Source organism: Phalangium opilio, unplaced genomic scaffold, assembly GCF_054372755.1.
Source record: "Phalangium opilio isolate 3A_F unplaced genomic scaffold, DU_Popi_V2 ptg000013l_1, whole genome shotgun sequence".
Classification (NCBI taxonomy): Eukaryota; Metazoa; Arthropoda; class Arachnida; order Opiliones; family Phalangiidae; genus Phalangium; species Phalangium opilio.
In genome coordinates, this window is record NW_028324148.1 from 1,905,863 (window position 1) to 1,922,250 (window position 16,388).

Consider the following 16,388-nt stretch of genomic DNA (forward strand, 5'->3'; position numbering starts at 1 on the left):
CGCCTAACACGTGCAAGGTCCCAGGTTCGAGCCCTGTTAGATACATATTTGTCCATCGTGATAGGACATAAAAAAGCTAGGTCTCTTGGAAAACTCAGTATTACTACGTATCTATGGTGTAGTGGTTATCACGTCCGCTTTACACGCGGTAGGTCCCAGGTTCAAGCCCTGGTAGATACATATTTTGACCATCGTGATTGGGCATAAAAATTAGCTAGATCTCTCGGAAAACTCAGTATTACTACTTATATATGGTGTAGCGGTTATCACGTCCGCCTAACACGTGCAAGGTCCCAGGTTCGAGCCCTGTTAGATACATATTTTGTCCATCGTGATTGGGCATAAAAAAGCTAGGTCTCTCGGAAAACTCAGCATTACGACGTATCTATGGTGTAGTGGTTATCACGTCCGCTTTACTCGCGGAAGGTCCCAGGTTCGAGCCCTGGTAGACACATATTTTGTCCATCGTGATTGGGCATAAAAAAGCTAGGTCTATTGGAAATTTCAGCATTACTACGTATCTATGTTGTAGTGGCTATCACGTCCGCTTTACACGCGGAAGGTCCCAGGTTCGAGCCCTGGTAGATACATATTTTGACCATCGTGATAGGACATAAAAAAAGCTAGGTCTCTTGGAAAACTCAGTATTACTACGTATCTAGGGTGTAGTGGTTATCACGTCCGCTTTACACGCGGAAGGTCCCATGTTCGAGCCCTGGTAGATACATATTTTGACCATCGTGATAGGACATAAAAAAAGCTAGGTCTCTTGGAAAACTCAGTATTACTACGTATCTAGGGTGTAGTGGTTATCACGTCCGCTTTACAGGCGGAAGGTCCCATGTTCGAGCCCTGATAGATACATATTTTGTCCATCGTGATTGGGCATAAAAAAGCTAGGTCTATTGGAAATTTCAGCATTACTACGTATCTATGTTGTAGTGGTTATCACGTCCGCTTTACACGCGGAAGGTCCCATGTTCGAGCCCTGGTAGATCCATGTTTTGTCCATCGTGATTGGGCATAAAAATTAGCTAGATCTCTCTGAAAACTCAGTATTACTACTTATATATGGTGGAGTGGTTATCACGTCCGCCTAACACGTGCAAGGTCCCAGGTTCGAGCCCTGTTAGATACATATTTGTGCATCGTGATTGGGCTTAAAAAAGCAAGATCTCTCGGAAAACTCAGCATTACTACGTATTTATGGTGTAGTGGTTATCACGTCCGCTTTACACGCGGAAGGTCCCAGGTTCGAGCCCTGTTAGATACATATTTTGACCATCGTGATTGGGCATAAAAATTAGCTAGATCTCTCGGAAAACTCAGTATTACTACTTATATATTGTGTAGCGGTTATCACGTCCGCCTAACACGTGCAAGGTCCCAGGTTCGAGCCCTGTTAGATACATATTTTGTCCATCGTGATTGGGCATAAAAAAGCTAGGTCTCTCGGAAAACTCAGCATTACGACGTATCTATGGTGTAGTGGTTATCACGTCCGCTTTACTCGCGGAAGGTCCCAGGTTCGGGTCCTGGTAGATACATATTTTGACCATCGTGATAGGACATAAAAAAGCTAGGTCTCTTGGAAAACTCAGTATTACTACGTATCTAGGGTGTAGTGGTTATCACGTCCGCTTTACAGGCGGAAGGTCCCATGTTCGAGCCCTGATAGATACATATTTTGTCCATCGTGATTGGGCATAAAAAAGCTAGGTCTCTCGGAAAACTCAGCATTACGACGTATCTATGGTGTAGTGGTTATCACGTCCGCTTTACTCGCGGAAGGTCCCAGGTTCGGGTCCTGGTAGATACATATTTTGACCATCGTGATAGGACATAAAAAAAGCTAGGTCTCTTGGAAAACTCAGTATTACTACGTATCTAGGGTGTAGTGGTTATCACGTCCGCTTTACAGGCGGAAGGTCCCATGTTCGAGCCCTGATAGATACATATTTTGTCCATCGTGATTGGGCATAAAAAAGCTAGGTCTCTTGGAAAGCTCAGTATTACTACGTATCTATGGTGTAGTGGTTATCACGTCCGCTTTACACGGGGAACGTCCCAGGTTCGAGCCCTGGTAGACACATATTTTGTCCATCGTGATTGGGCATAAAAAAGCTAGGTCTATTGAAAATTTCAGCATTACTACGTATCTATGTTGTAGTGGCTATCACGTCCGCTTTACACGCGGAAGGTCCCAGGTTCGAGCCCTGGTAGATACATATTTTGACCATCGTGATAGGACATAAAAAAAGCTAGGTCTCTTGGAAAACTCAGTATTACTACGTATCTAGGGTGTAGTGGTTATCACGTCCGCTTTACACGCGGAAGGTCCCATGTTCGAGCCCTGGTAGATACATATTTTGTCCATCGTGATTGGGCATAAAAAAGCTAGGTCTCTTGGAAAGCTCAGTATTACTACGTATCTATGTTGTAGTGGTTATCACGTCCGCTTTACACGGGGAAGGTCCCAGGTTCGAGCCCTGGTAGACACATATTTTGTCCATCGTGATTGGGCATAAAAAAGCTAGGTCTATTGGAAATTTCAGCATTACTACGTATCTATGTTGTAGTGGTTATCACGTCCGCTTTACACGCGGAAAGTCCCAGGTTCGAGCCCTGGTAGATACATATTTTGTCCATCGTGATTGGGCATAAAAAAGCTAGGTCTATTGGAAATTTCAGCATTACTACGTATCTATGTTGTAGTGGTTATCACGTCCGCTTTACACGCGGAAGGTCCCATGTTCGAGCCCTGGTAGATCCATGTTTTGTCCATCGTGATTGGGCATAAAAATTAGCTAGATCTCTCTGAAAACTCAGTATTACTACTTATATATGGTGGAGTGGTTATCACGTCCGCCTAACACGTGCAAGGTCCCAGGTTCGAGCCCTGTTAGATACATATTTGTCCATCGTGATTGGGCTTAAAAAAGCAAGATCTCTCGGAAAACTCAGCATTACTACGTATTTATGGTGTAGTGGTTATCACGCCCGCTTTACACGCGGAAGGTCCCAGGTTCGAGCCCTGGTAGATACATATTTTGACCATCGTGATAGGACACAAAAAAGCTAGGTCTCTTGGAAAGCTCAGTATTACTACGTATCTATGTTGTAGTGGTTATCACGTCCGCTTTACACGGGGAAGGTCCCAGGTTCGAGCCCTGGTAGACACATATTTTGTCCATCGTGATTGGGCATAAAAAAGCTAGGTCTATTGGAAATTTCAGCATTACTACGTATCTATGTTGTAGTGGTTATCACGTCCGCTTTACACGCGGAAGGTCCCATGTTCGAGCCCTGGTAGATCCATGTTTTGTCCATCGTGATTGGGCATAAAAATTAGCTAGATCTCTCTGAAAACTCAGAATTACTACTTATATATGGTGGAGTGGTTATCACGTCCGCCTAACACGTGCAAGGTCCCAGGTTCGAGCCCTGTTAGATACATATTTGTCCATCGTGATTGGGCTTAAAAAAGCAAGATCTCTCGGAAAACTCAGCATTACTACGTATTTATGGTGTAGTGGTTATCACGTCCGCTTTACACGCGGAAGGTCCCAGGTTCGAGCCCTGTTAGATACATATTTTGACCATCGTGATTGGGCATAAAAATTAGCTAAATCTCTCGGAAAACTCAGTATTACTACTTATATATTGTGTAGCGGTTATCACGTCCGCCTAACACGTGCAAGGTCCCAGGTTCGAGCCCTGTTAGATACATATTTTGTCCATCGTGATTGGGCATAAAAAAGCTAGGTCTCTTGGAAAACTCAGCATTACGACGTATCTATGGTGTAGTGGTTATCACGTCCGCTTTACTCGCGGAAGGTCCCAGGTTCGGGTCCTGGTAGATACATATTTTGACCATCGTGATAGGACATAAAAAAAGCTAGGTCTCTTGGAAAACTCAGTATTACTACGTATCTAGGGTGTAGTGGTTATCACGTCCGCTTTACACGCGGAAGGTCCCATGTTCGAGCCCTGGTAGATACATATTTTGTCCATCGTGATCGGGCATAAAAAAGCTAGGTCTCTTGGAAAGCTCAGTATTACTACGTATCTATGGTGTAGTGGTTATCACGTCCGCTTTACACGGGGAAGGTCCCAGGTTCGAGCCCTGGTAGACACATATTTTGACCATCGTGATAGGACATAAAAAAAGCTAGGTCTCTTGGAAAACTCAGTATTACTACGTATCTAGGGTGTAGTGGTTATCACGTCCGCTTTACACGCGGAAGGTCCCATGTTCGAGCCCTGGTAGATACATATTTTGACCATCGTGATAGGACATAAAAAGCTAGGTGTTGGAAAACTCAGTATTACTACGTATCTAGGGTGTAGTGGTTATCACGTCCGCTTTACACGCGGAAGGTCCCATGTTCGAGCCCTGGTAGATACATATTTTGTCCATCGTGATTGGGCATAAAAAAGCTAGGTCTCTTGGAAAGCTCAGTATTACTACGTATCTATGTTGTAGTGGTTATCACGTCCGCTTTACACGGGGAAGGTCCCAGGTTCGAGCCCTGGTAGACACATATTTTGTCCATCGTGATTGGGCATAAAAAAGCTAGGTCTATTGGAAATTTCAGCATTAATACGTATCTATGTTGTAGTGGCTATCACGTCCGCTTTACACGCGGAAGGTCCCAGGTTCGAGCCCTGGTAGATACATATTTTGACCATCGTGATAGGACATAAAAAAAGCTAGGTCTCTTGGAAAACTCAGTATTACTACGTATCTAGGGTGTAGTGGTTATCACGTCCGCTTTACACGCGGAAGGTCCCATGTTCGAGCCCTGGTAGATACATATTTTGTCCATCGTGATTGGGCATAAAAAAGCTAGGTCTCTTGGAAAGCTCAGTATTACTACGTATCTATGGTGTAGTGGTTATCACGTCCGCTTTACACGGGGAAGGTCCCAGGTTCGAGCCCTGGTAGACACATATTTTGTCCATCGTGATTGGGCATAGAAAAGCTAGGTCTATTGGAAATTTCAGCATTACTACGTATCTATGTTGTAGTGGTTATCACGTCCGCTTTACACGCGGAAGGTCCCATGTTCGAGCCCTGGTAGATACATGTTTTGTCCATCGTGATTGGGCATAAAAATTAGCTAGATCTCTCGGAAAACTCAGTATTACTACTTATATATGGTGGAGTGGTTATCACGTCCGCCTAACACGTGCAAGGTCCCAGGTTCGAGCCCTGTTAGATACATATTTGTCCATCGTGATTGGGCATAAAAAAGCAAGATCTCTCGGAAAACTCAGCATTACTACGTATTTATGGTGTAGTGGTTATCACGCCCGCTTTACACGCGGAAGGTCCCAGGTTCGAGCCCTGGTAGATACATATTTTGACCATCGTGATAGGACATAAAAAAGCTAGGTCTCTTGGAAAACTCAGTATTACTACGTATCTATGGTGTAGTGGTTATCACGTCCGATTTACACGGGGAAGGTCCCAGGTTCGAGGCCTGGTAGACACATATTTTGTCCATCGTGATTGGGCATAAAAAAGCTAGGTCTCTTGGAAATTTCAGCATTACTACGTATCTATGTTGTAGTGGTTATCACGTCCGCTTTACACGGGGAAGGTCCCAGGTTCGAGCCCTGGTAGACACATATTTTGTCCATCGTGATTGGGCATAAAAAAGCTAGGTCTATTGGAAATTTCAGCATTACTACGTATCTATGTTGTAGTGGTTATCACGTCCGCTTTACACGCGGAAAGTCCCAGGTTCGAGCCCTGGTAGATACATATTTTGTCCATCGTGATTGGGCATAAAAAAGCTAGGTCTATTGGAAATTTCAGCATTACTACGTATCTATGTTGTAGTGGTTATCACGTCCGCTTTACACGCGGAAGGTCCCATGTTCGAGCCCTGGTAGATCCATGTTTTGTCCATCGTGATTGGGCATAAAAATTAGCTAGATCTCTCTGAAAACTCAGTATTACTACTTATATATGGTGGAGTGGTTATCACGTCCGCCTAACACGTGCAAGGTCCCAGGTTCGAGCCCTGTTAGATACATATTTGTCCATCGTGATTGGGCTTAAAAAAGCAAGATCTCTCGGAAAACTCAGCATTACTACGTATTTATGGTGTAGTGGTTATCACGCCCGCTTTACACGCGGAAGGTCCCAGGTTCGAGCCCTGGTAGATACATATTTTGACCATCGTGATAGGACACAAAAAAGCTAGGTCTCTTGGAAAGCTCAGTATTACTACGTATCTATGTTGTAGTGGTTATCACGTCCGCTTTACACGGGGAAGGTCCCAGGTTCGAGCCCTGGTAGACACATATTTTGTCCATCGTGATTGGGCATAAAAAAGCTAGGTCTATTGGAAATTTCAGCATTACTACGTATCTATGTTGTAGTGGTTATCACGTCCGCTTTACACGCGGAAGGTCCCATGTTCGAGCCCTGGTAGATCCATGTTTTGTCCATCGTGATTGGGCATAAAAATTAGCTAGATCTCTCTGAAAACTCAGAATTACTACTTATATATGGTGGAGTGGTTATCACGTCCGCCTAACACGTGCAAGGTCCCAGGTTCGAGCCCTGTTAGATACATATTTGTCCATCGTGATTGGGCTTAAAAAAGCAAGATCTCTCGGAAAACTCAGCATTACTACGTATTTATGGTGTAGTGGTTATCACGTCCGCTTTACACGCGGAAGGTCCCAGGTTCGAGCCCTGTTAGATACATATTTTGACCATCGTGATTGGGCATAAAAATTAGCTAAATCTCTCGGAAAACTCAGTATTACTACTTATATATTGTGTAGCGGTTATCACGTCCGCCTAACACGTGCAAGGTCCCAGGTTCGAGCCCTGTTAGATACATATTTTGTCCATCGTGATTGGGCATAAAAAAGCTAGGTCTCTTGGAAAACTCAGCATTACGACGTATCTATGGTGTAGTGGTTATCACGTCCGCTTTACTCGCGGAAGGTCCCAGGTTCGGGTCCTGGTAGATACATATTTTGACCATCGTGATAGGACATAAAAAAAGCTAGGTCTCTTGGAAAACTCAGTATTACTACGTATCTAGGGTGTAGTGGTTATCACGTCCGCTTTACACGCGGAAGGTCCCATGTTCGAGCCCTGGTAGATACATATTTTGTCCATCGTGATCGGGCATAAAAAAGCTAGGTCTCTTGGAAAGCTCAGTATTACTACGTATCTATGGTGTAGTGGTTATCACGTCCGCTTTACACGGGGAAGGTCCCAGGTTCGAGCCCTGGTAGACACATATTTTGACCATCGTGATAGGACATAAAAAAAGCTAGGTCTCTTGGAAAACTCAGTATTACTACGTATCTAGGGTGTAGTGGTTATCACGTCCGCTTTACACGCGGAAGGTCCCATGTTCGAGCCCTGGTAGATACATATTTTGACCATCGTGATAGGACATAAAAAGCTAGGTGTTGGAAAACTCAGTATTACTACGTATCTAGGGTGTAGTGGTTATCACGTCCGCTTTACACGCGGAAGGTCCCATGTTCGAGCCCTGGTAGATACATATTTTGTCCATCGTGATTGGGCATAAAAAAGCTAGGTCTCTTGGAAAGCTCAGTATTACTACGTATCTATGTTGTAGTGGTTATCACGTCCGCTTTACACGGGGAAGGTCCCAGGTTCGAGCCCTGGTAGACACATATTTTGTCCATCGTGATTGGGCATAAAAAAGCTAGGTCTATTGGAAATTTCAGCATTAATACGTATCTATGTTGTAGTGGCTATCACGTCCGCTTTACACGCGGAAGGTCCCAGGTTCGAGCCCTGGTAGATACATATTTTGACCATCGTGATAGGACATAAAAAAAGCTAGGTCTCTTGGAAAACTCAGTATTACTACGTATCTAGGGTGTAGTGGTTATCACGTCCGCTTTACACGCGGAAGGTCCCATGTTCGAGCCCTGGTAGATACATATTTTGTCCATCGTGATTGGGCATAAAAAAGCTAGGTCTCTTGGAAAGCTCAGTATTACTACGTATCTATGGTGTAGTGGTTATCACGTCCGCTTTACACGGGGAAGGTCCCAGGTTCGAGCCCTGGTAGACACATATTTTGTCCATCGTGATTGGGCATAGAAAAGCTAGGTCTATTGGAAATTTCAGCATTACTACGTATCTATGTTGTAGTGGTTATCACGTCCGCTTTACACGCGGAAGGTCCCATGTTCGAGCCCTGGTAGATACATGTTTTGTCCATCGTGATTGGGCATAAAAATTAGCTAGATCTCTCGGAAAACTCAGTATTACTACTTATATATGGTGGAGTGGTTATCACGTCCGCCTAACACGTGCAAGGTCCCAGGTTCGAGCCCTGTTAGATACATATTTGTCCATCGTGATTGGGCATAAAAAAGCAAGATCTCTCGGAAAACTCAGCATTACTACGTATTTATGGTGTAGTGGTTATCACGCCCGCTTTACACGCGGAAGGTCCCAGGTTCGAGCCCTGGTAGATACATATTTTGACCATCGTGATAGGACATAAAAAAGCTAGGTCTCTTGGAAAACTCAGTATTACTACGTATCTATGGTGTAGTGGTTATCACGTCCGATTTACACGGGGAAGGTCCCAGGTTCGAGGCCTGGTAGACACATATTTTGTCCATCGTGATTGGGCATAAAAAAGCTAGGTCTCTTGGAAATTTCAGCATTACTACGTATCTATGTTGTAGTGGTTATCACGTCCGCTTTACACGCGGAAGGTCCCAGGTTCGAGCCCTGGTAGATACATATTTTGACCATCGTGATTGGGCATAAAAATTAGCTAGATCTCTCGGAAAACTCAGTATTACTACTTATATATGGTGTAGCGGTTATCACGTCCGCCTAACACGTGCAAGGTCCCAGGTTCGAGCCCTGTTAGATACATATTTTGTCCATCGTGATTGGGCATAAAAAAGCTAGGTCTCTTGGAAAACTCAGCATTACGACGTATCTATGGTGTAGTGGTTATCACGTCCGCTTTACTCGCGGAAGGTCCCAGGTTCGGGTCCTGGTAGATACATATTTTGACCATCGTGATAGGACATAAAAAAAGCTAGGTCTCTTGGAAAACTCAGTATTACTACGTATCTAGGGTGTAGTGGTTATCACGTCCGCTTTACACGCGGAAGGTCCCATGTTCGAGCCCTGATAGATACATATTTTGTCCATCGTGATTGGGCATAAAAAAGCTAGGTCTCTTGGAAAGCTCAGTATTACTACGTATCTATGGTGTAGTGGTTATCACGTCCGCTTTACACGGGGAAGGTCCCAGGTTCGAGCCCTGGTAGACACATATTTTGTCCATCGTGATTGGGCATAAAAAAGCTAGGTCTATTGGAAATTTCAGCATTACTACGTATCTATGTTGTAGTGGCTATCACGTCCGCTTTAAACGCGGAAGGTCCCAGGTTCGAGCCCAGGTAGATACATATTTTGACCATCGTGATTGGGCATAAAAATTAGCTAGATCTCTCGGAAAACTCAGTATTACTACTTATATATGGTGTAGCGGTTATCACGTCCGCCTAACACGTGCAAGGTCCCAGGTTCGAGCCCTGTTAGATACATATTTTGACCATCGTGATAGGACATAAAAAAAGCTAGGTCTCTTGGAAAACTCAGTATTGCTACGTATCTGTGGTGTAGTGGTTATCACGTCCGCTTTACACGGGGAAGGTCCCAGGTTCGAGCCCTGCTAGACACATATTTTGTCCATCGTGATTGGGCATAAAAAAGCTAGGTCTCTTGAAAAACTCAGTATTACTACGTATCTAGGGTGTAGTGGTTATCACGTCCGCTTTACACGCGGAAGGTCCCATGTTCGAGCCCTGGTAGATACATATTTTGTCCATCGTGATTGGGCATAAAAAAGCTAGGTCTCTTGGAAAACTCAGCGCTACTACGTATCTATGTTGTAGTGGTTATTACGTCCGCTTTACACGCGGAAGGTCCCAGGTTCGAGCCCTGTTAGATACATATTTTGACCATCGTGATTGGGCATAAAAATTAGCTAGATCTCTCGGAAAACTCAGCATTACGACGTATCTATGGTGTAGTGGTTATCACGTCCGCTTTACACGCGGAAGGTCCCAGGTTCGAGACCTGGTAGATACATACTTTGTCCATCGTAATTGGGCATAATAAAGCTAGTTATCTTGGAAAACTCAGTATTATTACGTATCTATGGTGTAGTGGTTATCACGTCCGCTTTACACGCGGAAGGTCCCAGGTTCGGGTCCTGGTAGATACATATTTTGACCATCGTGATAGGACATAAAAAAAGCTAGGTCTCTTGGAAAACTCAGTATTACTACGTATCTGTGGTGTAGTGGTTATCACGTCCGCCTAACACGCGGATGGTCCCAGGTTCGAGCCCTGGTAGATGCATATTTTGACCATCGTGATAGGACATAAAAAAGCTAGGTCTCTTGGAAAACTCAGTATTACTACGTATCTATGGTGTAGTGGTTATCACGTCCGCTTTACACGCGGTAGGTCCCAGGTTCAAGCCCTGGTAGATACATATTTTGACCATCGTGATTGGGCATAAAAATTAGCTAGATCTCTCGGAAAACTCAGTATTACTACGTATCTATGGTGTAGTGGTTATCACGTCCGCTTTACACGGGGAAGGTCCCAGGTTCGAGCCCTGGTAGACACATATTTTGTCCATCGTGATTGGGCATAAAAAAGCTAGGTCTATTGGAAATTTCAGCATTACTACGTATCTATGTTGTAGTGGCTATCACGTCCGCTTTACACGCGGAAGGTCCCAGGTTCGAGCCCAGGTAGATACATATTTTGACCATCGTGATTGGGCATAAAAATTAGCTAGATCTCTCGGAAAACTCAGTATTACTACTTATATATGGTGTAGCGGTTATCACGTCCGCCTAACACGTGCAAGGTCCCAGGTTCGAGCCCTGTTAGATACATATTTTGACCATCGTGATAGGACATAAAAAAAGCTAGGTCTCTTGGAAAACTCAGTATTGCTACGTATCTGTGGTGTAGTGGTTATCACGTCCGCTTTACACGGGGAAGGTCCCAGGTTCGAGCCCTGCTAGACACATATTTTGTCCATCGTGATTGGGCATAAAAAAGCTAGGTCTCTTGAAAAACTCAGTATTACTACGTATCTAGGGTGTAGTGGTTATCACGTCCGCTTTACACGCGGAAGGTCCCATGTTCGAGCCCTGGTAGATACATATTTTGTCCATCGTGATTGGGCATAAAAAAGCTAGGTCTCTTGGAAAACTCAGCGCAACTACGTATCTATGTTGTAGTGGTTATTACGTCCGCTTTACACGCGGAAGGTCCCAGGTTCGAGCCCTGTTAGATACATATTTTGACCATCGTGATTGGGCATAAAAATTAGCTAGATCTCTCGGAAAACTCAGCATTACGACGTGTCTATGGTGTAGTGGTTATCACGTCCGCTTTACACGCGGAAGGTCCCAGGTTCGAGACCTGGTAGATACATACTTTGTCCATCGTAATTGGGCATAATAAAGCTAGTTATCTTGGAAAACTCAGTATTATTACGTATCTATGGTGTAGTGGTTATCACGTCCGCTTTACACGCGGAAGGTCCCAGGTTCGGGTCCTGGTAGATACATATTTTGACCATCGTGATAGGACATAAAAAAAGCTAGGTCTCTTGGAAAACTCAGTATTACTACGTATCTGTGGTGTAGTGGTTATCACGTCCGCCTAACACGCGGATGGTCCCAGGTTCGAGCCCTGGTAGATGCATATTTTGACCATCGTGATAGGACATAAAAAAGCTAGGTCTCTTGGAAAACTCAGTATTACTACGTATCTATGGTGTAGTGGTTATCACGTCCGCTTTACACGCGGTAGGTCCCAGGTTCAAGCCCTGGTAGATACATATTTTGACCATCGTGATTGGGCATAAAAATTAGCTAGATCTCTCGGAAAACTCAGTATTACTACTTATATATGGTGTAGCGGTTATCACGTCCGCCTAACACGTGCAAGGTCCCAGGTTCGAGCCCTGTTAGATACATATTTTGTCCATCGTGATTGGGCATAAAAAAGCTAGGTCTCTTGGAAAACTCAGCATTACGACGTATCTATGGTGTAGTGGTTATCACGTCCGCTTTACTCGCGGAAGGTCCCAGGTTCGGGTCCTGGTAGATACATATTTTGACCATCGTGATAGGACATAAAAAAAGCTAGGTCTCTTGGAAAACTCAGTATTACTACGTATCTAGGGTGTAGTGGTTATCACGTCCGTTTTACACGCGGAAGGTCCCATGTTCGACCCTGATAGATACATATTTTGTCCATCGTGATTGGGCATAAAAAAGCTAGGTCTCTTGGAAAGCTCAGTATTACTACGTATCTATGGTGTAGTGGTTATCACGTCCGCTTTACACGGGGAAGGTCCCAGGTTCGAGCCCTGGTAGACACATATTTTGTCCATCGTGATTGGGCATAAAAAAGCTAGGTCTATTGGAAATTTCAGCATTACTACGTATCTATGTTGTAGTGGCTATCACGTCCGCTTTACACGCGGAAGGTCCCAGGTTCGAGCCCTGGTAGATACATATTTTGACCATCGTGATAGGACATAAAAAAAGCTAGGTCTCTTGGAAAACTCAGTATTACTACGTATCTAGGGTGTAGTGGTTATCACGTCCGCTTTACACGCGGAAGGTCCCATGTTCGAGCCCTGGTAGATACATATTTTGTCCATCGTGATTGGGCATAAAAAAGCTAGGTCTCTTGGAAAGCTCAGTATTACTACGTATCTATGTTGTAGTGGTTATCACGTCCGCTTTACACGGGGAAGGTCCCAGGTTCGAGCCCTGGTAGACACATATTTTGTCCATCGTGATTGGGCATAAAAAAGCTAGGTCTATTGGAAATTTCAGCATTACTACGTATCTATGTTGTAGTGGTTATCACGTCCGCTTTACACGCGGAAGGTCCCATGTTCGAGCCCTGGTAGATCCATGTTTTGTCCATCGTGATTGGGCATAAAAATTAGCTAGATCTCTCTGAAAACTCAGTATTACTACTTATATATGGTGGAGTGGTTATCACGTCCGCCTAACACGTGCAAGGTCCCAGGTTCGAGCCCTGTTAGATACATATTTGTCCATCGTGATTGGGCTTAAAAAAGCAAGATCTCTCGGAAAACTCAGCATTACTACGTATTTATGGTGTAGTGGTTATCACGTCCGCTTTACACGCGGAAGGTCCCAGGTTCGAGCCCTGTTAGATACATATTTTGACCATCGTGATTGGGCATAAAAATTAGCTAGATCTCTCGGAAAACTCAGTATTACTACTTATATATGGTGTAGCGGTTATCACCTCCGCCTAACACGTGCAAGGTCCCAGGTTCGAGCCCTGTTAGATACATATTTTGTCCATCGTGATTGGGCATAAAAAAGCTAGGTCTCTTGGAAAACTCAGCATTACGACGTATCTATGGTGTAGTGGTTATCACGTCCGCTTTACTCGCGGAAGGTCCCAGGTTCGGGTCCTGGTAGATACATATTTTGACCATCGTGATAGGACATAAAAAAAGCTAGGTCTCTTGGAAAACTCAGTATTACTACGTATCTAGGGTGTAGTGGTTATCACGTCCGCTTTACACGCGGAAGGTCCCATGTTCGAGCCCTGGTAGATCCATGTTTTGTCCATCGTGATTGGGCATAAAAATTAGCTAGATCTCTCTGAAAACTCAGTATTACTACTTATATATGGTGGAGTGGTTATCACGTCCGCCTAACACGTGCAAGGTCCCAGGTTCGAGCCCTGTTAGATACATATTTGTCCATCGTGATAGGACATAAAAAAGCTAGGTCTCTTGGAAAACTCAGTATTACTACGTATCTATGGTGTAGTGGTTATCACGTCCGCTTTACACGCGGTAGGTCCCAGGTTCAAGCCCTGGTAGATACATATTTTGACCATCGTGATTGGGCATAAAAATTAGCTAGATCTCTCGGAAAACTCAGTATTACTACTTATATATGGTGTAGCGGTTATCACGTCCGCCTAACACGTGCAAGGTCCCAGGTTCGAGCCCTGTTAGATACATATTTTGTCCATCGTGATTGGGCATAAAAAAGCTAGATCTCTTGGAAAACTCAGCATTACGACGTATCTATGGTGTAGTGGTTATCACGTCCGCTTTACTCGCGGAAGGTCCCAGGTTCGAGCCCTGGTAGACACATATTTTGTCCATCGTGATTGGGCATAAAAAAGCTAGGTCTATTGGAAATTTCAGCATTACTACGTATCTATGTTGTAGTGGCTATCACGTCCGCTTTACACGCGGAAGGTCCCAGGTTCGAGCCCTGGTAGATACATATTTTGACCATCGTGATAGGACATAAAAAAAGCTAGGTCTCTTGGAAAACTCAGTATTACTACGTATCTAGGGTGTAGTGGTTATCACGTCCGCTTTACACGCGGAAGGTCCCATGTTCGAGCCCTGGTAGATACATATTTTGTCCATCGTGATTGGGCATAAAAAAGCTAGGTCTCTTGGAAAGCTCAGTATTACTACGTATCTATGTTGTAGTGGTTATCACGTCTGCTTTACACGGGGAAGGTCCCAGGTTCGAGCCCTGGTAGACACATATTTTGTCCATCGTGATTGGGCATAAAAAAGCTAGGTCTATTGGAAATTTCAGCATTACTACGTATCTATGTTGTAGTGGTTATCACGTCCGCTTTACACGCGGAAGGTCCCATGTTCGAGCCCTGGTAGATCCATGTTTTGTCCATCGTGATTGGGCATAAAAATTAGCTAGATCTCTCTGAAAACTCAGTATTACTACTTATATATGGTGGAGTGGTTATCACGTCCGCCTAACACGTGCAAGGTCCCAGGTTCGAGCCCTGTTAGATACACATTTGTGCATCGTGATTGGGCTTAAAAAAGCAAGATCTCTCGGAAAACTCAGCATTACTACGTATTTATGGTGTAGTGGTTATCACGTCCGCTTTACACGCGGAAGGTCCCAGGTTCGAGCCCTGTTAGATACATATTTTGACCATCGTGATTGGGCATAAAAATTAGCTAGATCTCTCGGAAAACTCAGTATTACTACTTATATATTGTGTAGCGGTTATCACGTCCGCCTAACACGTGCAAGGTCCCAGGTTCGAGCCCTGTTAGATACATATTTTGTCCATCGTGATTGGGCATAAAAAAGCTAGGTCTCTCGGAAAACTCAGCATTACGACGTATCTATGGTGTAGTGGTTATCACGTCCGCTTTACTCGCGGAAGGTCCCAGGTTCGGGTCCTGGTAGATACATATTTTGACCATCGTGATAGGACATAAAAAAGCTAGGTCTCTTGGAAAACTCAGTATTACTACGTATCTAGGGTGTAGTGGTTATCACGTCCGCTTTACAGGCGGAAGGTCCCATGTTCGAGCCCTGATAGATACATATTTTGTCCATCGTGATTGGGCATAAAAAAGCTAGGTCTCTTGGAAAGCTCAGTATTACTACGTATCTATGGTGTAGTGGTTATCACGTCCGCTTTACACGGGGAACGTCCCAGGTTCGAGCCCTGGTAGACACATATTTTGTCCATCGTGATTGGGCATAAAAAAGCTAGGTCTATTGGAAATTTCAGCAGTACTACGTATCTATGTTGTAGTGGCTATCACGTCCGCTTTACACGCGGAAGGTCCCAGGTTCGAGCCCTGGTAGATACATATTTTGACCATCGTGATAGGACATAAAAAAAGCTAGGTCTCTTGGAAAACTCAGTATTACTACGTATCTAGGGTGTAGTGGTTATCACGCCCGCTTTACACGCGGAAGGTCCCATGTTCGAGCCCTGGTAGATACATATTTTGTCCATCGTGATTGGGCATAAAAAAGCTAGGTCTCTTGGAAAGCTCAGTATTACTACGTATCTATGTTGTAGTGGTTATCACGTCCGCTTTACACGGGGAAGGTCCCAGGTTCGAGCCCTGGTAGACACATATTTTGTCCATCGTGATTGGGCATAAAAAAGCTAGGTCTATTGGAAATTTCAGCATTACTACGTATCTATGTTGTAGTGGTTATCACGTCCGCTTTACACGCGGAAAGTCCCAGGTTCGAGCCCTGGTAGATACATATTTTGTCCATCGTGATTGGGCATAAAAAAGCTAGGTCTATTGGAAATTTCAGCATTACTACGTATCTATGTTGTAGTGGTTATCACGTCCGCTTTACACGCGGAAGGTCCCATGTTCGAGCCCTGGTAGATCCATGTTTTGTCCATCGTGATTGGGCATAAAAATTAGCTAGATCTCTCTGAAAACTCAGTATTACTACTTATATATGGTGGAGTGGTTATCACGTCCGCCTAACACGTGCAA

The 16,388-nt window shown here is 44.3% G+C and overlaps 15 non-coding genes across 15 annotated transcripts; all 15 read left to right on the plus strand.

The window, feature by feature from the left end:
* The first annotated feature begins 107 nt into the window (after positions 1 to 107).
* TRNAV-UAC (transfer RNA valine (anticodon UAC)) lies at positions 108 to 180 on the plus strand. Its single transcript has one exon. It is a non-coding gene; the product is annotated as a tRNA-Val (tRNA).
* Positions 181 to 2,973: 2,793 nt separating this feature from the next.
* TRNAV-UAC (transfer RNA valine (anticodon UAC)) lies at positions 2,974 to 3,046 on the plus strand. Its single transcript has one exon. It is a non-coding gene; the product is annotated as a tRNA-Val (tRNA).
* A 2,243-nt stretch (positions 3,047 to 5,289) lies between these two features.
* TRNAV-UAC (transfer RNA valine (anticodon UAC)) lies at positions 5,290 to 5,362 on the plus strand. Its single transcript has one exon. It is a non-coding gene; the product is annotated as a tRNA-Val (tRNA).
* A 744-nt stretch (positions 5,363 to 6,106) lies between these two features.
* Positions 6,107 to 6,179, plus strand: TRNAV-UAC (transfer RNA valine (anticodon UAC)). Its single transcript has one exon. It is a non-coding gene; the product is annotated as a tRNA-Val (tRNA).
* Positions 6,180 to 8,422: 2,243 nt separating this feature from the next.
* TRNAV-UAC (transfer RNA valine (anticodon UAC)) lies at positions 8,423 to 8,495 on the plus strand. Its single transcript has one exon. It is a non-coding gene; the product is annotated as a tRNA-Val (tRNA).
* Positions 8,496 to 8,694: 199 nt separating this feature from the next.
* On the plus strand, positions 8,695 to 8,767 carry TRNAV-UAC (transfer RNA valine (anticodon UAC)). Its single transcript has one exon. It is a non-coding gene; the product is annotated as a tRNA-Val (tRNA).
* Positions 8,768 to 10,062: 1,295 nt separating this feature from the next.
* Positions 10,063 to 10,135, plus strand: TRNAV-UAC (transfer RNA valine (anticodon UAC)). The gene has a single exon. It is a non-coding gene; the product is annotated as a tRNA-Val (tRNA).
* A 63-nt stretch (positions 10,136 to 10,198) lies between these two features.
* TRNAV-UAC (transfer RNA valine (anticodon UAC)) lies at positions 10,199 to 10,271 on the plus strand. Its single transcript has one exon. It is a non-coding gene; the product is annotated as a tRNA-Val (tRNA).
* Positions 10,272 to 10,335: 64 nt separating this feature from the next.
* On the plus strand, positions 10,336 to 10,408 carry TRNAV-AAC (transfer RNA valine (anticodon AAC)). Its single transcript has one exon. It is a non-coding gene; the product is annotated as a tRNA-Val (tRNA).
* A 63-nt stretch (positions 10,409 to 10,471) lies between these two features.
* TRNAV-UAC (transfer RNA valine (anticodon UAC)) lies at positions 10,472 to 10,544 on the plus strand. The gene has a single exon. It is a non-coding gene; the product is annotated as a tRNA-Val (tRNA).
* Positions 10,545 to 11,430: 886 nt separating this feature from the next.
* Positions 11,431 to 11,503, plus strand: TRNAV-UAC (transfer RNA valine (anticodon UAC)). Its single transcript has one exon. It is a non-coding gene; the product is annotated as a tRNA-Val (tRNA).
* Positions 11,504 to 11,566: 63 nt separating this feature from the next.
* Positions 11,567 to 11,639, plus strand: TRNAV-UAC (transfer RNA valine (anticodon UAC)). The gene has a single exon. It is a non-coding gene; the product is annotated as a tRNA-Val (tRNA).
* Positions 11,640 to 11,703: 64 nt separating this feature from the next.
* Positions 11,704 to 11,776, plus strand: TRNAV-AAC (transfer RNA valine (anticodon AAC)). The gene has a single exon. It is a non-coding gene; the product is annotated as a tRNA-Val (tRNA).
* Positions 11,777 to 11,839: 63 nt separating this feature from the next.
* TRNAV-UAC (transfer RNA valine (anticodon UAC)) lies at positions 11,840 to 11,912 on the plus strand. Its single transcript has one exon. It is a non-coding gene; the product is annotated as a tRNA-Val (tRNA).
* A 1,975-nt stretch (positions 11,913 to 13,887) lies between these two features.
* Positions 13,888 to 13,960, plus strand: TRNAV-UAC (transfer RNA valine (anticodon UAC)). Its single transcript has one exon. It is a non-coding gene; the product is annotated as a tRNA-Val (tRNA).
* Positions 13,961 to 16,388: the final 2,428 nt, after the last annotated feature.